Source organism: Falco biarmicus, chromosome 6 (genome assembly GCF_023638135.1).
Source record: "Falco biarmicus isolate bFalBia1 chromosome 6, bFalBia1.pri, whole genome shotgun sequence".
Taxonomy (NCBI): Eukaryota; Metazoa; Chordata; class Aves; order Falconiformes; family Falconidae; genus Falco; species Falco biarmicus.
The window spans coordinates 72571661-72592168 of record NC_079293.1 but is presented as its reverse complement, the minus strand read 5'-3'; the positions used below and the strand labels follow the sequence as shown (position 1 = coordinate 72592168).

Below are 20508 nucleotides of genomic sequence, written 5' to 3'. Positions count from 1 at the left end.
ATCAATGTCAGGACCAAGGATGGGAAATGGCTTATGTCTCTTCTTGTTCCACCTGAGGGGGGAAAGGGAAGTGTGGGGGGAGGGAAATTTCACACCCAAAAGCATCGGACATGCAAGCTGCCACTGCAGCTGGCAATGCACAGGTACCACCACAGCTGAGGACCATTAGAGGCAGCTGGGAATATATAGTCGAAGCTTTTAAGACGACATGCTTATCAGCCTGAATGCTTAACCAATGCTTTAGAAATAAAGGATTACTGGGAGTAGAGGGCCTGTGTTTATACAGAAGAGCTGTAGTGAACTTAAAAGCTTTACAGCTCTTTGTCATGTATTTATGCTTATATTAAAAAAAATCCAAAATGCCATGATCTTATATATATTTATAACTTCAGCTGTTTGAATGCTTTGTCTGACTTGATTCCCAATGGAAGCTGAAAATCGACAGCCCCCCCCCCCCCCACCTTCATGTATTATTTTTACTGACAACACTGCAGAAGGTGAGTAAGGGGATGCTGAAGGTGGACATCCCACCCCTGCCACTCCTGCAAACAACTGTGATGGCCACACGAGCAGTTCAGGACTGAGACAGCAAGGACAACTGCTTTATCTTCTCAGCTCCTAGCACCTGCTGCCAGACCAGATTCAATCACCATCATTTTGCAAGGCAACTCGAACAGATAAGGGTTAACCGCAGCTTTTCCCTTTCTCCACTGCAGCCTCAAATAGCTCCTGAAGTCGCCTACTACCCAGCTACACTCCTCTAAGCCTATTTTCCAGTAATTTTAGAGAAAAGGGATTCCAGCTGCACATGCAGACTTGCAAAGTGTCAGTGCTAATATATGTCCTCCCACCCTTCTGCTCTTGCATCTATCATGTCCTACCAATGCTCCAGAGCCACCTCAAAAATACAGCATCACGCTTGTTTTCTGTGCGATTGGCCATCCAAAGAGGGCATGGGCAGGGACGGAAAAACACTTTTCAGAAGCAGATGAGTGCAGCCGCGCAAGCTGAATATAACATTTAAAAAAACAAGGGGGGGAACTGTTTATAAACTGCTTAAAGTCAATCCATCGAGATGTATTTTCTGCAAAACTTATCTCTTGCAAAACTTCAGATCCCACAGGCAAACCAACCCGTTAACGTTCCTGTTTCTCCCATCCATCATCCAGAGACCAAGCTCCCTGCTGCTCTGATCCTTCCAGGGGAACCAGCTCCAGCAACAGAGGATTTGGCTGAGAATTTCCACCTGTGGCTAGTGGCAATGCAAACAAGCCATTTTCTGTGAAGCTCCTCAAACCAGTCCCAAACCACTGCCTTTCCTTTTCGGAATTAAGAGCAGATGGTAAACAAATCAAAGGACAGTTATCTAAACAGTTGCTGAGATTCAACATCTCTCTTCATTAGCCAGCTGAAATACATTGTTTTCACATTCCTACTCCCAACTCCGATCTGTTTATTGGTTTGCAATAGTGGGGAATTTCCTCCTCCTTTTCCAATAGCAACTTGGTAACCACAGTGCATTTGGCAATTTCTTAAGACAATATTCCTTTGAATCGTTAACCAAAAGGGGCTGGAAATGAGAAACAGCTACACTGGAGGTGGTACAAAGATGCACTCCACTGTAGAAACTTCAGCGACGATCAGATCTCCTGAACTAACTCCTCAGTGTCTCCATTTGAGGGGAGAATTTGAAATACCCTTTTCTGACAAACAAGCTAGCAGCAAAGCGAAGGATTCAGAAGTGTCACCTCCAATATCCGTTCAAAACCTGTACAACACGCCGCCCTCCAAATCGCTTTGCTCTACCGCAGAGCAGCACATCTTGTGGGTAAAGCCACCTGAAAGAAAGCAGGGGCTGTAGACACTTCAGGTGGGCATGTACACAGCGCCCAAAATATGAGGACAGTGAGGCTGAGCTCTGTCCATCCCAGATGGATGCTCCTCTGCCCCATCCCACAGCGCTGGACCCTCCTGGCAGATGCCATACCTACACCGCAGGATCACCAGGCCTTGGCTGCCGGGGTCTTCTTCGCTGCAGACCCACGTCCCAAAGCAGAGGGGATCACCATAGTGAGAACCAAGGCACGTTTGGGCAGAAGACACCAGGGTGGAGAAGGAGCACCCTGAGGTCTCCAGTAGTCCACAGGTCCTGAATTTGGCCCAGTAATTCCTCCATTCAGCCCACAAATTATGATCATCTCCAATTATACTTCATTCAGGTAACTAGAAAGGGAACGTATAGGAAAACGTGGATCTCAGCTAAAGCAGCCACCATAATGAATCCCCAGATTGCTCCAGTGATGTTTACACTCTAACACAAGAGCACTCCAGCTGCAATTTGCTGTATAGAAACACAACCAGAAAGGAGAGAACATTGCAAATCCAGCAAAAATCCACCCATCCCTTCACTATACACAGTACCAAAACCACCTCCTAACCCATTAATTAGCACGACCTCCCCATTTCAACCTCACCCTGAGCTCTACAAGGCAGTTTGTTGCCCGTGTGCTCCCCTTCCTGCCATGTGTGCGCTGGGAAAGGCACCCCATCCTCAGCCAAGCCACCAGGCGGTTATCACTAACAGCAGCAGCAAAACAGTGAGAGGGCGAACGCGTGCATAAAGCAGAAAGGAGGAGGAAAATCTGGAAAACCTCCCCCTGCTTCAGTTTCTACAGGTGTAAAATGGGAATTATCGGTGCAGTTGCCTTTTGTTAGTGCTACAGGCTTTGCCTACTGCACCTTGTAAAGCATCTGCGTCTCCTGCACAAGCATTTTTGAAAGTGTCACAGATCTGGAAAAGGAAATTACATGAATCCAAACAGATGGTTAATCAAAAGGTTAGCTTCTGGTTCTGCCGCCAGAGGAAATAGATCTTTTCTTTAGCAAAAATAAATCATATAAATAACATAAACACGAGTCATTTAAGTCAACATAATAATTTAGGTCAATCTGGACTTAACACCTTCAGCATCACCCTGCTAATCTCAGCATTCCTGACTTTCAGTAGTTGAGCTTTAAAAATCATTTCAGTCATTATAGGTCTACAGGGTCTTGCGTTGCGTCTGCAGCCACCTCCCAGGGTGATGCAGGCAAGCGGCTGAGCAGCACGGATTCTGGTCACATTCCCAAAATGCAAACGGGTACGAAGAACGGCATCTGTGTTTCATTTCAGTGGGAAGATTCTCATTTATCAGCAGCCAAATTTGCTGGACTATCACATAAACCCAAGTGTGGGCTAAAGGAGCATTTGGGAGTTTGTTTTCTTGGTGGTTTTTCTTCCCCAACACAGAAAATTGGAAGACGTAGCACTGAAGCCTCAACACGTGCCAGTACAGCACTGTTAAGCACTGGACTGCAGCAAGAGACGGTGTTAAAATGAGCTCTTTGGAGATGAGTTTTATATATAAAATTTCCATGGTTACCTTCATGCAAGTTACCATGGATTAGGTGGGACTAAGTACTTACTTTTCCAAAGCCATTTATAAGCATTTAAGAGATATTTTTTTCCATTCTTGCCTCAAAGTATTTCATACCATTAGCCACTGTTTTTCTGATCATATACATTATGTATTAAGCCTTAACCAAAACTTAATTTTATACTTGTACAGTTTACAGGAACCGCATTAGAGAGAGGTATGATAAGAAGATATATGTTTGTATAAATGTCAAGCTAATCTTGACAGCTAGAAAAGTCCTACTGTGAATTAAAGGTTACAAGAAAGTATTTTATCATTCTACCAGATGAAACAGCTGTTGCACCAAATTTTTCCAGGTGTTAGAAGAGAAGTTAGGGGCCATACTCACATTGATAACCGTGACTAACACCTACACAACTGTGTTTAAACAATTATATTAATGATTCTTGTTGTGACTAAAGGAGTTCAAGCTAAAGTGGTGGTGTTTCCTGTCCAAACAATAAAATCTGTAAGATTATCTAAAATTAGAGCTTTTTCTGCTCAGCATCACTTACAGAAAAACTCTATCTGGACAGAATTTCTTGATTTGTACTTTTAATGAAATATTCGAGGCTGTAGGATGTTACTTCAGGGAGGTCACCTACAATAATCGATGGCAGCAAGTCTAGGAGCTGCAGATCTATGTGAACATCACAGTCTACACCCAGCTCAGCCACCTGGCTGGCTGAGCACCAAACACACAACCTACCTACCCCAGCATTTTCTTCACCTGAAAATTGTGAGAAATAGACTATTATAAGCATCTCTTCAGATTTATTTTAAATGATACACCTAAAAAGATAAGTACTATTTCACACAGGATGCCAACACATGACAGAAGATCCCAGCTGGAAAGCCAACTGGTCCCTCAGAAAAAGACATTCAGTTCAGCAAAATGGGTCCTGTCTTTCATGACCTACACTGCCTGAATATGACAAAATGACAACGAGATTTACATAAAGTATTTTATTTCTGTCCAACAGCCAGCCTTGCTTTGCATCACACACCCAGATGACCCAAATCTTAACAGCCTCCATTCTACTGCCCCTCAAATACCCGCACGCTGTCCTTTCTTTCTTGGGCATTAAAATATCCCCACAAATGTAAGGCAGAGCAGACAAATAATTCATTTAAAAGGTCTCAGTACCATCTGACTGGGACTACGGGTGTGTTATAATGGAATTAAGATACAGAAAATGAGTTACACACCCCTGTTATTTGCAGTCCTACTTATCTTCCTCAAACTGCCCAGGCATCCTTATCCCCAGTTTCAAGAGAATCGTTTCTTAAAAATGAAAGGAAAGCAATTTTCTAAGGCATCCCACCTGGCAGGAGGTTGGATGCCAGGCGTGCTGGCAGCGTGGATTTGGCTCACCAGACCAACATTGCCCCCAGTGCTGGTCAAAGCCAGGCTGCCCTTTGCCTCCTGCAACAAAAATGATGAGGTAGTTTTTCACATCAGATTTCCATCAGCTTCATGTGGCACTGTAACAAGCCCACAGCGCAGGGGCAGCCAGATGTGCCCCACAGCTGTCGCTGGGGAGTGATGCTCAAGCCCTGGGAGGAGATCTGGTTGGGAACGCATGACTTTCTGCTGGATCAGCCAGTCCATTCATCCCCATCCTCCCTTCAGATCTGCTATTTGAGCTCTGCCATTGCCAGGCATGTCGCCAAGAAACAGTAAAGACAATTTAATTTCTGGAGGAGCAGTAGGAAAATTGCAGATCTGGGATATTATGATAAAGACATCAGCTCTGTGACTTGTGCCACAGAATCCAAGGGTATGATATGAAGATACCTGTCACTAAATGGTTTCTTTACACGGTGTTACAACTCGCTCAAGCGAAACTTCAACAGATTGCCAGGACCTGGTAGAGTCGAGGGTTTCAACTCCTGAACCATTCCCTTAAGTTAAAACAGCTTTCCACGAAGTTTTACAAAGTGTCTTTCTTTTTATTTGGACATTGTAAAATGTAATTTCTCTTACCTCAGTAGGCTTTGAGAAGGAGGTACAGATATAATAGTGATTTTTAAAAATACTCCACTGAACAGTAGTATATGCATATTAAAAGGAACCATTTTATTCCCAAAGACAAGACGCTGCAAAGCAATAATGTATGTAAAATACACTTCAAAAAGGATGATTTTTTTTCAGATCAATCTTAAACAAAAGTGAGATACAAACCATACAGGAATCTAAAAATATCTGGCCAGAGAAAACACCGAGCAGTGAAACAGCCTGAGATTATTTGTTAAAGGGATTTATTCCCCCTTTTTTTCCTTTCTTTAGAGGTTCCCAAGTGCTGCTTAGGGTGGGCCAGGTAGCAGAACCTAAACCACCAAGAAGATCCAGACCATTGGCACCACGAAGTGCTGAATGAGCGTCCTCATGCTACCTCCAGGTGGGTTTTTGTTCAGCTTCTCAAAGCCAGCCTCAGCATTATTGATGGGTAAGACAATCCAAATATTATCTGTGCAAATCTGCACCTGCACAGGGACACTGTGTTTTAAAAGAAATGGCTTTTAAGCACGTTAACAAGTTGCTGAAATTCTTCATCTCGGGAGCAGCCCATCTACAAACGTTTTGTGTTTTCAATCACGTTAGAGCAAATTAACTCCCCAGTGTTTGAAGTCTGAAGTGAACTCGCTCCGTGGTAATTACCTCCTGTTCTTGTACAAGTAGCTGCTTGTGCCAGCCCAGCTCGCTCTTGCTTCCAGAGGCGATGTTCCAGAGTGCTGCCGTAGTGCCGTGGCTGTTTACATTTCTGAAGACAAGTCTAAAGAACTGTGTTTCCTCCCCTGCTTTAGAAAACTCTCTCCAGAAGAGCTTGTTTAGCAGAACACCATGGAAGCTTTTGGGGGAAAAAAAAAAAACCAAAAAAACCAAAACCAAAACAAAACAAAAAAAACCTTGGAAAAACACCATTTCAAAACTGCTTTTTAGAGCAAACTCTATAAAATTATCTTGCATACGTGCTTTTCCTACTCGGTTAAGCCAGACCGAAAGCGAAGAATTCCCCAGTGATTCAGCACATCGTTTGAAAACGTGATGCTTTTATTAAGCCCGAACAAAGACAGGTCTCTCAGGGAGGCACTTGACTTCCGAGCACCTGGAGACATTCAGCACTTTGCCGAGCACTCGGGGTGGGTCCACGCACAATATCCACACGGGCAGCAAAGCTTTGCTGCTGAAGGTACAAGCCCACAGGTAGCGAGCTTGTATTAGCAGCACCTCCAGCAAAAGGATTTTTTGGCTTAATTTGGTTCTCCTAGAAGGTTTCAGGCCACTATCAGCAAGTTAGTCCAGGATTCAGACATATAAAAAGATGCAAAGCACTGGAAAAAATACATTGCACGTTGCTCCCTTTTCCATCCCTCAGTTATCCACCTCTCTCCCCTCAATACACACCCTCATCTTCTGAAATTTTCACTAGGTCTACCTGTTAAAAAGTCTCACTCCCTTAAACAAACAAGTCTCCGAGGCCACCACCTGATGGGTGTTTTTATATTTTAGGGTGGTCTTTGCACTTTGCAAAGTAACCAACATCACCGTATGGCTTAGCAGCAGCAGTTGGCCTTTCTGTTCCCTTCAGCTTGCATCAGAAGATCCCAAAATGCACAGAAATTAGCCAAAAAGTCCTCCACAAACTTGGTGATGAAGTCCTGGCACCTAGGAGAGATCTTCATGGTCCTAATCAGGTCTTGTTCTCCAAGCACTCGTCACTCCCCTCTTAAGTTTTATTTCACAGACCTTACGGATGCACAATATAAAGGGTAAAAAAAATGGAGAATGAACCAGAGATCAAAGACTGCCCTGGCAGACAGAAATTAAGACTTAATATGCCTTGAGAGTGCTCTTGTATTAAAAAGTATTTTTTTATACAAATATAAAAAAGCATATTTTTTAATACAAAAAGAAGCTGATCAAATGTTGATAAGCATTAATATGCTTACAAATGTCTGCTCACAGGAAGAAAAAAGTATTCTCTAAGAGGATTTGGCTATATATAAAATGTACTCATTTCCTAAAATGAGCAAATTAAAGGAAAATATTTTTTATTTGTTTCCATATAGGAATGTGATCTCCAAGCTGACTGTGCCATCTCTGGAAAGCTATCCAAGTGGAAAGGCAAAACTGGGGAAGTAAGCAAAATTCATCCCAGAGGAACCCCACTGTAACGGACCAGACATATTTTCTCCCATAAGAGTGGAGCTACATGGAGATCATCAGTAAGAATCCAAATTGAAAAGCAACTGGAGGGTGGGCCAGGCAAACTACATCAAAATCCAGAAGCTAAGTTCTGTCAAATAAATACTATTTACTAAAAATTAGGATTGAGATCTTGTCCATCTGGCAAATGTCCGAGACATTTAAAGCTCTCTTGGCCCTGAGCAGGACTTTATCCTCTAAGGAAAAGAGATGGGAAACGGCTCACAAATCTCTTCTGTGCTGATTTTAGTCCCTATGGATGTGATTTGAGAAACAGCAGTTTCTTCTCTTTATTCCCACCACAGGAAAGAAGAGATTGGGAGATGATGTTATCTTTTCCAGTTTGCCGAATTAGAAGGCTAAACTTTTAACATTTAAAAAACATAATCTGGCTTCGCCTTTATGTGCTTGGGATTTGGAAAGGGATATACACAAATTCGATTTCCCAAAAACTATGCAGCTGCATCAGGCAAACTGGGATAAGAGAAGTACATATGGGATAAGGGATGTATGGGATAAAGGACACATGACCTGGTAGTAATGCAAAACCTGCAAATGGTGGACCCAATACAAATGCCTGTAACTTGTCAACTCTCCTGACGGAGGTGACTGTGGCCAAGAACTTTAGTCAACGGATGAAATAAAGAACATTTGCCCCAGGCTCAAATGGATATTCCATTAATTATGTGAGAATTAAGCTAAGATTAAGCAAAGATAGAAACCTCTCTTACGGGAGCAGAGGTCAAGAACTAAGAATTTGTTTAATTTCATGGATAAAAACAAACTGACATCAATAAGAAACAACGTCTTAACAAATGCTCTCTTAAACACAGGCCTGAGATTTTGTAATGCTAATATTTGTGTATAGACTGGAACCACTGAAGCAACCCCACTAATGCTTCCCAGTTTACGAACCTGCTCCACAGAGAGGGGTAATTTGGGACTCAATTTGGGTAATAACATTTATAGTTTACTGGAAAGTGCTGACCCCCCACCAGAGTAAAGTATGTTTCCAGCAGCACTTGGGGATTCTGCAGGCAGGGTGAGATGAAGAGTTAAGACCTGACCTGACCATTTTGCTGGACCAGCAGATCTGAAGCTAAGCCCACGGACATGTTTCTGTGTCACCACTGGAGAGTGAGGAACATGTGGGAGCACCCACCGCCTGCCCAGGATCATGCAGCGATGATCGTCTCAACCTTGCCCTGCTTGACAAGCAAAGAACCTACCCAAGATGAAAGCTGTGCCTCACCATGCCCTTTGTAGCCATAGGACAAGCAGGAATGCTTTTGAACTGGAAGAGGGGAGATGGAGATGAGAGATGAGGAAGAAATTCTTCCCTGGGAGGGCAGCGAGGCGCTGGCCCAGGCTGCCCAGAGCAGCTGTGGGTGCCCCATCCCTGGCAGGGCTCAAGGCCAGGCTGGACGGGGCTGGGGGCAGCCTGGGCTGGGGGGAGGGGTCCCTGCCCATGGCAGGGGATGGGACTGGGTGGTCTTTAAGGTCCCTTCCCACCCAAACCATTCTGTGGTCCTATGATTCTGTGATTCTTCAGTTCCTCTTGGTGTACTGCATTCTCCTTAGCTGTGGGGTGCTCAGGGCTCAGATAACTTTAATTCAGCCAATTAATTTTCCATTTAGCGTGCAATTTTCAGTGACCATTCATTCAGCTTCTTGCCCTTAATTGTTTGGCTTAATTCATTTAGCAAGGTTGGCTCTTCTCTATGCTAAATGCAAGGCCACAGCGTTCTGAGCAAGCCTCGGGCCAAGACCTCCACAGCCCTGGTTAGCTCACAGCCCAGGCAGCAAACACCAGGAGCTGACTTCTAAGCACAAGAAGTGCTGCTGGAGGCTGTTGCCCTGCTCAACATTTTTATTTTTTCCCAAAAGGTGCTACTATCCCACAAAGCTGGTGAAACAGGCATCTCCCTCCCCGTTCACATAAAGCATCTGCATGTGTCATCTTAATTCTGTGCAAGAGATGAAGCAAAACATGCTAAAAACTTAGAATTGATATATTATTAATATATAAATATATAAATTATATAAAAATATACCCCAAATATATTAAGGATGTTCCTTCAAGGAGATTTGGCTGACCTCTCAGCTATTCTCATGCTGTGGTTCCAGCTGCAGGACGGCCACAAAAGTAAGTGGATGACTAAATGTCATGACCTTGCAAACAGTGGCCTCCAGCTTTCTAATCTTAAGTCTTCCGAACCTGCGAGAACATCTAAACTGACCCCTAGAAAAGGGAATCCCAAGCTGTTTGCAACACATTATTCTAGAACTTGTGATTTTTTTTCTCTGTTCAAACAAGCGCAGGTATGAATCCCTGTTGTCCTAGCTTCTGAGCACAAGAAACAGGTTATGAATCTTCTAAACATAAAATAAGGGTTCCAATGGAGGAACTCGGCCTGACCTTGACCCTTCCCTACCTGACAAGTGCTTCCATTTCCCTGATTAGTCCCTAAACAGATCTATTGAAGAGCTGAGGAACAACTCCATCTGAAAGCTGGGTAAGGGAAAAGAAGGACTAGATGCAAACGTATAGATTACTATAAGGAAATGACATTTTTGAAAAATGTTACGCTTCTAATAGTTCTGGCACAAAGCAAGGAATTACATCATTTATTCAGAACCTGGGAATTCTGGACTCCTAAATGCCTAGGATCTCCACTCCTAACAGGTCCTCTCCTTAAAAATCCACAGGAGATGCTGAAAATTCTCTGTCCCTTCATGATTTCTTACTGAAAGTGCCGCCTTCTCCTTTGAAAAAGCGGGTAAAGAAAATCAACAAAGCTTACTTGTTACCATTTCTTGGAAGGAAAGGGCTCACAGCCTATTCAGCCTCTCTTCCTCCTCCTCCTCCTCCTCCTCCAAATAAAACAGCAAGCCCCATACCTTAAGCAAGCGCCCGTTTCCATGACAAGCTTGGCACTCGTGCTGGAGCCTTTAAAGTCAGAAGGACAAGAAGCCAAGCAGCACGCTGCTCCGAAAGCTAGCCGAGCTAGAACCAGTTCTCTAGGACAAATACGCTATGTAAACACTAATAACATAATCTACTTAAAAGCACTATTACCAATGATACAGAACCACTGTGAATTTTCTAACACAAAGATAAATGCTAGGACAAATATTTGTTTAGTGCTAAGCAGAAAGACCTGAGCAGAAACGATTCTGGCCTAGAGCAGCTCCCAATGAACCAGAGCTGCCCGAGCACCGCGGATGCTGCAGCAGGGCTTTACAGCCACTGCAAGAAGAGGGGGTGTTTTTTTTAATTTTATAAAGCAGTATTAATATTTTATGATGGCATTCTTCTGCATTCCAAACATATAAATAACTCCAGATTGCTGAATGCTTCAACAGCCAAGAATATATCCTCTTTACCCTTTTCTGCCTTTTTCTCTTGCAGGGGGGGGAGGGGGGGAAGTATACTAAGTATAATGAAAATGCAACCTGACATCATGAGCAATTCTAGGCTTGTTCAAAGACTTTGTATCTCTGAAAGAATATGAAATCAACCTAGCCGGTCTGTTTAAGAGGGATGTGTAATAATGCAGATATAATGAAACTGTAAAAACTGAAAAGGCAAGACAACAGGGTATGCAGCAGGAACACTGTACAAAGATTATTCTTGAAATTCTCCTTTGATTTAATTCTGTGTAGTTGTATTCTATGGCCAACTACTTGCAGTGAAGCAAGAGAAGCATTCTGAGGTTGCTATTGCCAATTACAGCAAGGGAGAAACCGAGACTGCTGCTACCAGAAGCCCCTGTGCCGAGATCCTCACTGTCACAAGCAGCACGGGAGTTCAGGGGTGAAGTCAGAAATTATATGGTTCCCAACTACAAGAATACGCCCTGAAATCTTCCACACACATCCTAAATTTTTGAGGTCATCCTTTCCTCAGGACTTCCTCCAGTCATTCTTATATATTAAACTCTCAACATCATACACTCAAACAATTGCCTTTTAAATGGGCAGGGAGAAACAGTCCAGAACTCTCAACCTTAATTCAGTATTTCCATCCTTCCTCCTCAAAATGCTTCAACCCCTCCAAACAGATGCTGAAAAATATCAACAACACTTTTCACTTAAAACAAAGAAAACGCACACAGAGGAAGTAATGTAACTCCAAGGACTAACAAACCCATGTCTGCTCTCCCAGTCGCACCGTTACAATCTGCTGTCCTGCCCATAGTTTCTATTTTTGCAGGACAGCACCCTCACATTCACAACCAGCCATCGAATATTTTGATCCTGATGCATCACGTACATTCACCTGTCACAGCCTCATCCCCACTGCTGCTCGTTTTATGCCACTGAAAACTCAACAAGTCCTTTTATAGGGAGGTCCTGCCTCAAAACTAGACATCAGGGTGATACTCCCAGATCAGGGACAGTGCTAAAATCCAAAATATTGACCTTGCCTCAAATGAATGGAAGGTTCAGGTTAAGTCTCTGTGGACCAGCCTCACCGCTGGTGCCGCACGCCACAGGAGAGCCTCTCGGACAGTGGATCACAACATGTACTAGTCCCTCCAAAAAACAAGCCGTTGAACAAAGAAAAGAAAAATGAAACCCACAGCAAAGCAATTCCACAAAATCAAAGGACATAACCACCAAGCCTATTCAAAAACAAAAACACTATGCCCATCTACTTCTCATATACCATCTTATTATTACAGCTAAAGCATGCAAATAAAAAAAATCTTGGTCCAATTTAACTACAGTAGAAGTTACACTTGCCACTTTATCAGCATATGGAAAAGGAATGACACTAGGAGTAGGAAAAAGCTTGTACAACAGCAGACCAGTTCTGCAGAGCAATATTGTATGTTTTTCTAATACATAATAGATCAAACAGCTTAATAAAAAATAAGCTCATTTCTGACAGAACAAATATTCAAGGGCATGAAATACTGTTTCAAATTATTTCACTTAAAGAGGAGAAGAAAAAAAAAAAATCTTGGCTGAGCAAGCCGCATGCAAAACTGCAGTGCTGTGCCAGCAGCTGTGGGGCTTCGGCACAAACCACAGCAGCAGAAGGCTATCACAGCTACGAAGTCACACAATCAGCTCTCATTCTTCCCTTTAGAAGCCACACTTTCCCATTGTACGCCACAACGCCACGATATCCTGAAGCCCAAACACATCTGCAGCTCCCAGCACGCTAGTACGCATTTTCCCTCCTCGTCTGATTGATGGGAACCACTTCGGCCGAGAGATGATTTCTGGCCTCATTGTATGTGTAGTAACAGATCCTTTCCTCTCCATGGCAGGAGCATTTTATGTGGTTAATACCAACGAATGCTCGTTGTGCCAAGTCCTCAGTGCAACAATAGGAAAGAAGATCCCCACGTTTCCTTGAGAAAAATCCTTAAGAGTCCCTTTCCAGTATATAGGGAAAAAGAAATTTAATATGCAACCTTATGTTTGAAACTACTTAGGTCAAATCTGCTCAGCTTGCAAGTAATTTTTATTTTTTCTTAACTGCCTGCCTTGTAAAGTCACCTGGCAGCTAAATGTCAATATAACTTGTGCTTTGGCACAAAGCCTCTGCAATTAGGATATTTCATTATGGTACTGGGTACATTAAACACATTTATGTCTTATTCTTTTTTGTTGTTTTACTTACTTTAACTGGTAGTTTTGTTTCTTCTTACAGAATGCCTGTAAGGTTTGTGTTACTAGTAAATAAAATATTTAAAATTATGTTCTCCTAAAAAGAGATCTCATGTGTTAACGTAAACCAGAAGTGAGCTTATTACTTATACACCCCTTAAAAGAACAAGGATATTTATAGGGAAAGACACCAGCAGAACTGCACTAGGGTACAGGACACCGCAATACATATTTCTTCTTGAAAATCATTGAACAAATCCATTTTAAAAATACCAAGTGTAGCCCCAAGGCCACAGGGAGAAGAAAGTGGTTTAGCAGGTAAAACGAGACAGCCCATGCTTTAAAAACCCAAGTGAACACATGACGATGGTTCTTACATAGAAATCCTGCACAGCAAGCAACTGTATCTGGTCAGCAAGTGCTTTTTAGCCCGCTATCATCCAGCAAAACAAACTGGCTCTTTCTTCAAAATGCCAGGACCTCCAGCAATTACCCCCTGACATCCTAATTGACTCAGCAACTGGAGATTTTAATTTCTGAAGCCTCATCTCTGCAGTTAGCCTTGATTTAATTTCCCATAATCTTCAGCAATAAATTACTTCTACCCAAGCTTTGCCTCTATGAGATTACTCATACAGGTAAAACACAAGAAACAGTTGAAAAATAACTTACAGGAAAGTCAGCAGTCACATTTGAAAGGTTGTCATTTACAACAAATTATGCTGCAAAAAAAGCCTTGTACTATGAGTCAGAAGCTAAAGGTAAAAACTGACCATGAGATCTGGAGTCAGTATTAGCAAAATGCGAGTTTTCTAGTTGTCCCTTTCCCTGTACAATTTGCTCACCAAGTGCCGCACATTATTAGTCTCTATAAGGATACGCCATAAAGTTTTCAGCATTTTTCAGTTTCTCTGATTTTCATTTGAGGTTTCAAAATAATTAAAAAAAGAAAAAAACATTGAGAAAGCAGTCTTAAAAATCAAATACTGTGGCAAAACGCAAACGGGCACAGTGCAATGTAAAAAAAAACCCCAAACCCTTGAAGACTTCGGCACTAGCTTTTCTGGAAGCCAAAAAGACCATTAGACCTGTATTTATTTGGAAACGAAGCCCTTGCTCTAATACGACCCATGCTCCGGCAAAACACCCCGTGTTTTGTACATGGAGACAAACCCAGCACGCAGATAACCATCCCAATTAATAAAGCAAAAGCCCTTTTCCCCAGATTTAGCGAGCCTAATAGGTTAAAGTACATGTCACACCCTTTCTCTACACCCACTACATAACTCTCGGCTTTGTTATGTAGACAAGCAGGCAACCAGCTTAGTAAGCATCTTAGCGTATTTACAAAAGGCCTCTACATTAGCACTCAGATATTATATAAACTAAGCCTTTGCAAGAGAAAGATCCATTGCAGAACAGAGAAAAACAGACATTTCCCAAAGGGATCACTGTTTTGAAACAATACTTTCAAGGCTCTACCACACGCTGCTCACCCATACAGACAATTAAAAACACAAGCTCACCAAACAATTAAGGGTTTGTCACTGGCATGAGGAAAAGTAGAATAAATTCTAAAAGTAAATGTCAGCTTCATAAGGGCATATATGGTGATTTGGAGAGGATAAACGTGCACAGCTCCAACATTCCCAGCACCATCTATTTTTGGTATAAGCTGGTAGAGAAACAGGGCTAAAGGAATAAAGGAGCGAGATTCAGCGTGTTCAAAAGCAGAAGAGTTCACAGTGATGCTAAGGTTCCTTGCAGCATCTCCGGCACAACCCAACCCTCTCCCAGCACCCCCAAAATCCCCAGGCGTGCCAGACTCGGTGTCTCCTGGTCTCCATCAGAAGAAACCAAAGGGGCTGAGACAAGGCGAGCAGCGCGGGAGGCCAGGCACGCAGCTAGCCAAACAGAAAGTGTGCCTCTTCCAATCCTCACCTCAACCCTCTTCATCTCCTTCGGTCATGGGATGAGCCTGTAAATTCATAGGGTGAGGAGCACGTACCTGTCAAGCGTTGATTTTGGGTGGTTATACCCTATGTTATGTTCTTCCTAATGGATTCCTAGCCCAGTCCAGGCAAGGAATAGAGAACCAAGAGAGCCCCAGAGAGCTGCGGTGAGACCATACACTTCATAAACTAGGTCATTTATACTTTTTTTTTTTTTTCAAATGAGGCGTGGACCATAGCACCATCCCTGTGGCAGGCGATGCCGAGGCTCCACGTGTCTCCAGAAGCATTCCTCCCTCCTCACGCTCCCCTGGGTTATAATTACTGGAAAGAACCACAAACACATGTTCAACCTTCCTCCTCTGATGGGTCCAGGCGACCAGGCTACAAACCAATTCACAAGGCTGGTATCCCTCAAGACACAGCTCCAGAAGTCATGGGCATTCCTAATCGATTCCTGCTTTGGAGCAGAGCAGCCAGACCCCTATTAATAGAAGCTGCAAAAGCCCAAGAAACAGTCTTTTTCCCGGTTTGGAAGGAGGGGATTTTCTGGCTCCATTATTTCCATCATTCTGACTCAACACAGGCATTTGCGTGCGTGTATAGACATCAGGCGGAGATGGAGCTGCTATCAATGGAGAGTCAGTCTCCTGGAAAAGACAAAAGGTTCATTTCTACTCATCAAGGGTCTTGTAAAACGCCAGTCAGCACTCAGGTTCATCCCTCAAGCACAAGAGTAGGTTTTGCAGAGTAAAATTTTCACAAGCTCAGAAAACCATGGCTGTTCAAGCCCCATGCAAATGCCAACTCCCTAGCAACACAAGCTTCCTATTCTGGAACAAAAGCTCTCCAGGAAGGAAAATGCTCATCCTCCAACGAGGTCAGAGAAAGCCTGACATCATGGAAAGATGCTACCACTCAGGCTAGAGGAATGTGCTGAAGCAGTGTCAAAAAGATGTACAGAAAAGCTTGTTTTCTTTTAAGCCAGCACAGCGCAAGGCAGGGAGCTGGGTGGAAGCTGCAGCACCCCAGGGGTGCAGCTCTGCTGTGTCCATGCTCAGACACTACACATCATCAACCCGTACCTGCTCTTCCAGAGCTCTGCTACTCCACCCCAGCCAGCTGGGCTCAGCAATCCTGAACCTTTTAAACACCAAGAGGGATCCGTCCTGCAAACCAAGCAAGCTTGTGGAAGCAGGGGAGCAGAAATTCTGCAAGATTTAGAGAGCAGAAATGCTGGATGCTGAGCTGTTACTCATCATAGTTCACCACGATATTTTCATTTAATTTTTTTTTTCTCCCCTTTTCTTATCCTCACTCTTATGCTGGAACAGCATCATTTTACTCCCCACACAGCCTTGGGGCTCGCACTAACCTGGGGGCTGGGAGCTCCAGCACTGGTATTCCCTGACACTAGTTACACAACCTTTGCCACCACGCCGTTTTGTCTCCTTTCTACACACTCCTGGGTTCAGCCTCATTTAAAGTCTTTTATCAAGGGAGGTGTTGTGGCAACTTTCTTCTGCTTACAACTTCACATTTCAGGCTCTTAAAACATCTCTTAATTCCTCCTTTTGTAGTGAATGCAGCACTGGTAATGGTTTCCCCACTCGCTGCTTATTATCAGTCATCCAGATCCCTTAGAAAAGGGGTTTTTTTAAACCAGTTGAGCATATCACACCAATGTAAGAACAACTTAGGTTACAATCTGAAGCCTTCTGAAGAGTAAAGCCAATTATTTCCAGACTTTTACCATGGTTTTCTTATTTTCTCACAGAGGTTAAACAAGTTTGGTAAGGTTACATGACCTTCTGCAAACCTGCCCTGCCTCTTTTTAACCCTCTTTTCCTCAATTTAGGTGTTCTTTTTTTTCAAAAAATGGCATAAGACTGGTATTTATTTCACAAAATGATCTTGCTACCTATTTACAGGGTACCTTTCTGTTGGAATATTCATTTCTTGTATGCAGTATTCTTAGTCAAACTTTATTTCAGTTTATTTTGAAAGGGATAGGCAACAGTTTGGGATTAACCCTCCCCTTCTTCCAATATACCAGAAGTAGTGCTATATTAGAAGTCTTCAATATTTGATTAGCAACCAGCATAGCCTTAAAAAAACCTTTGGCAGCCTTTAGATTGCTGTGGGGGTGCACGGCCAATATTGTTAAGGAACTTTTAAGAAAAAAAAAAAAAAAATGTCCAAGTAGCAGTCCTAAATACTGTACTCTCTGCACAGATCTGACAGTTGTTTAGGATTTGAGTAGGAAAGCTTGAAAATTTAACTGCTTTTGTAAAGCCACTTGATCATATCGATAGTGAGGTGCTCCTATCATTGAAGCATGCCCTATTTACATGTCTAGTGCCCAGCAGCACACAGGACAACCAAGACAACAAATCCAGGATCAGCTCTGGCACCCACTGATGTGAGCAGCCTTAGTGCTTCTTGGGACTTGCAAGACGGCTGGGCTACATAACCCCCAGCTTGCTGGTCATATCAGCAAACCACCAAACAGCCATTTCACTTTCTAGAGATTTTTTCCTACTCCAGAATCCTTCAGGTCTGAACACAGCAGACAGTTTTTAGCCTTTAGCTGAAAGCCAGATCAGTTTTTAGGGAGTGCTGAATCAGTCAAAGGAAATGTTACAGAGAGATTTCAATGTAGTAGTAATTAAAAGAATTCATAACATCTGAATTTATTCCCTTTACTGGCTTCCTAGCCGTCATTTTTTTCAAAATCTTGGCTAGCCGCTAATTTTTCAGTGCATCTCATCTCTATTCTGGAAGCAAGAAGGCAACCGAGCTGTCTTTTGTCTGGTCAGCACAAACAAGCTGAAAAGATCTGGGTTACGCAGCGGGCTAGAGCTGCAGAAGTTCAGCCACATTGCAGGAAGTCGACTGTGCAAAATTAAATCCCAATTTCCTTTTTGGGACACATATATTGGCTGGAGATAGGATGGTTCTAAATTTTTTTTGCAGCAAAAAAAGAAGAGGGTTTTTTGCATGCTTCAAGTCAGAGGTGTTAAGCTAATGAAAGGGATCAACAGGACTTTTCATGATGGTTGCTCAGTTATGGACACTAAAGCTGCAGCTTTTTTTGAATTATATCTTTGATTTGGCATTTCCCCTTCTTCACAGCTTTTTTTTTTAATAGACCCTTTATACAGCAGAAAAATATAATTCACAGGAAGCAGATGTATGTCAGAGGAGGAAATTTCTACAAATTCGTCTTGCACACCCCAAAAGCAGATGGGTCCCATAGTCCATTCTCAAGTGCTTTGCTGAATGAGGCAACAAAGCCCCCGCTACCATATTAATGAAAACCTTTCTTTGGAAACACTTACTTTCTATGCTGCAAATTTAGAATTAAAGACTTTTGAAGGTTACTCCATGCAAGCTGATTTGTTTTCTTTCAAATCCACAAAATCTTGCAGACAAATAGCCCAAACCATCCAAAATTATTTTTAAATTCCTTACTACCCAAAACCTGATAATTGCTTTTAACATTCTTAGTTTTCCTTGTCTTGTTTTCCCGCTGCATTACTTTCTTTACAGCTCACACCTCCTATGGTTTAATGCCAGGCTTGCTTTTTTAAAAACACTACTTGAGACAACAGGATTTACTTGGCTTTAAAGCACAAGTTTTGACAAATGCATTTCTTAAGTTCTCTTGCTTGCAAGGAAAATTCATGGCACCTCCTACCAAAACAGATCCTAAGATCCAATAAAAACCTGGAAAACACTTGCTGTTGCATCTCCTCTTTGGGGAGTGGAAATCTCAAGCTTCCAAACACACAGGCTAAGGGACGGACTGTCTGTCCTCGACGTCAATCTTATCATGATGAAAGGTCTTCATCATCCTCAGCTTTTAAATTATCTGCTCGCCAAATAGAATAGAATCATTAACAGTGTCTACTAAGTTCAGCTCCTTCCTGATCCATAAGCATTTCCCTGCACCTTTTATTTATCAGGTCTCTTCTACCTCTTTCAGCTTTCCCCAGTGAGCTACAAGTTTCCTCCGTGCACATTTCTACCTGGAGCAGTTCCTCAGGATACACCCTCCATCAGCACAGTCAGTCATCATTTCACTAAATCCAATGGGTATATTTTTACCATCTGAGATCATCTCCTGTACTCCTACCTCTGCATAGCTCAAATCTCATCTCTTTACCATGCTGATGCTCTCATTCCCCACAAAGTTCGACCACTTACAGTCCTCTTCATGCTGATCCACCTCTTCATGGGCAATTTGTGTTGTCTGCTCCACATTGCAATTTACTACCTGCTTACGTTGGCTCTTACAGATTTGACAATTATGAAATACCTTATGCTGAAAAAAATACTCCTGGCTATAACACCTTGTTAACTAAATCCAAAAAAGATGCCATCGATAGTGAGGGCATGTTCTGGGCTCTGAGCTGTTCTCAGATGCAGCATAGCTCCCTCTGTATAAATCAAACATTTGTTTTGCAGTGTCTTTACACTTTTTTACACCAATTAAAAATAAATAAATCAAAGCAAATCCCATTCGCTGCTGGCATCACATCTGCTTCGCCTTTTTGTGATCTCCCTTCTAGAGCTTCTTCTAAATAGTTTTATGGCTTTATTATAGTCACAATGGTCAAAATCATTTTATTATGCAACCTGTTGAGACAACATTTTGAAAGCATGACAACTGGAAGCGCTGATGATGAATTAATTATTACAGTGTGAATAAGTAGTTTCATCCTTCTGATGTCCAAGGACGGGACTTTACATAACTTTTAAAGGAGACAGGAAAATTTTCATCCTTAGATTGCTCTTCAAGAGGCTTCTCCTGAAGTTCTCAAGTCTTGGCTCCTACTCTGTAGAATTCCACCAACAACTTACTACAATCTCCCAGGCAATTTATGATTCTGGCAAGACTCAGTGCAATCTATCACTCGGGTGACAGACAGAACATAAACTGTATCCTGGCTGACATCACTGCTGTAGTCTCTAGTGAAGTCAGAAGAAACTATTACAAAATGAAAAACAATGCTGTCAGAATTGCATTCTTTCTACCACTCCTGAAGTTCCATATTTCTTCCTCAACACAGGTTATTTTGCTTAAAACAGATGCACTTTATCCAAGAGGACTTTTACCACCACTATTAACTGAAACACTCAAATAAAAGATTACATAAAATAGTACAAAACAAGCCTGAAAGCAGGAAAAGGAAGGTTATCAGAATTCTCAAAGCAGTTGCTGTGCTGAAACTATATTAAAGTATATTTTCAAACACTAGTA

General features: G+C 42.5%; 1 protein-coding gene across 9 annotated transcripts in view; it reads right to left on the bottom strand.

Moving 5' to 3' along the window:
• Nucleotides 1–20508, bottom strand: part of NCOA1 (nuclear receptor coactivator 1) — a 179446-nt gene that overhangs the window by 136873 nt on the left and 22065 nt on the right. Inside the window, exon 1 of one of the 9 annotated variants that reach the window (XM_056342270.1) lies at nucleotides 6118–6282. The exons of the other annotated variants lie outside the window; for them this stretch is intronic. The gene's annotated coding sequence lies outside the window, so the exon portion shown is untranslated. Of the gene's footprint in view, nucleotides 1–6117; nucleotides 6283–20508 lie in introns of those variants that run through there. 9 annotated transcript variants of the gene reach the window in all.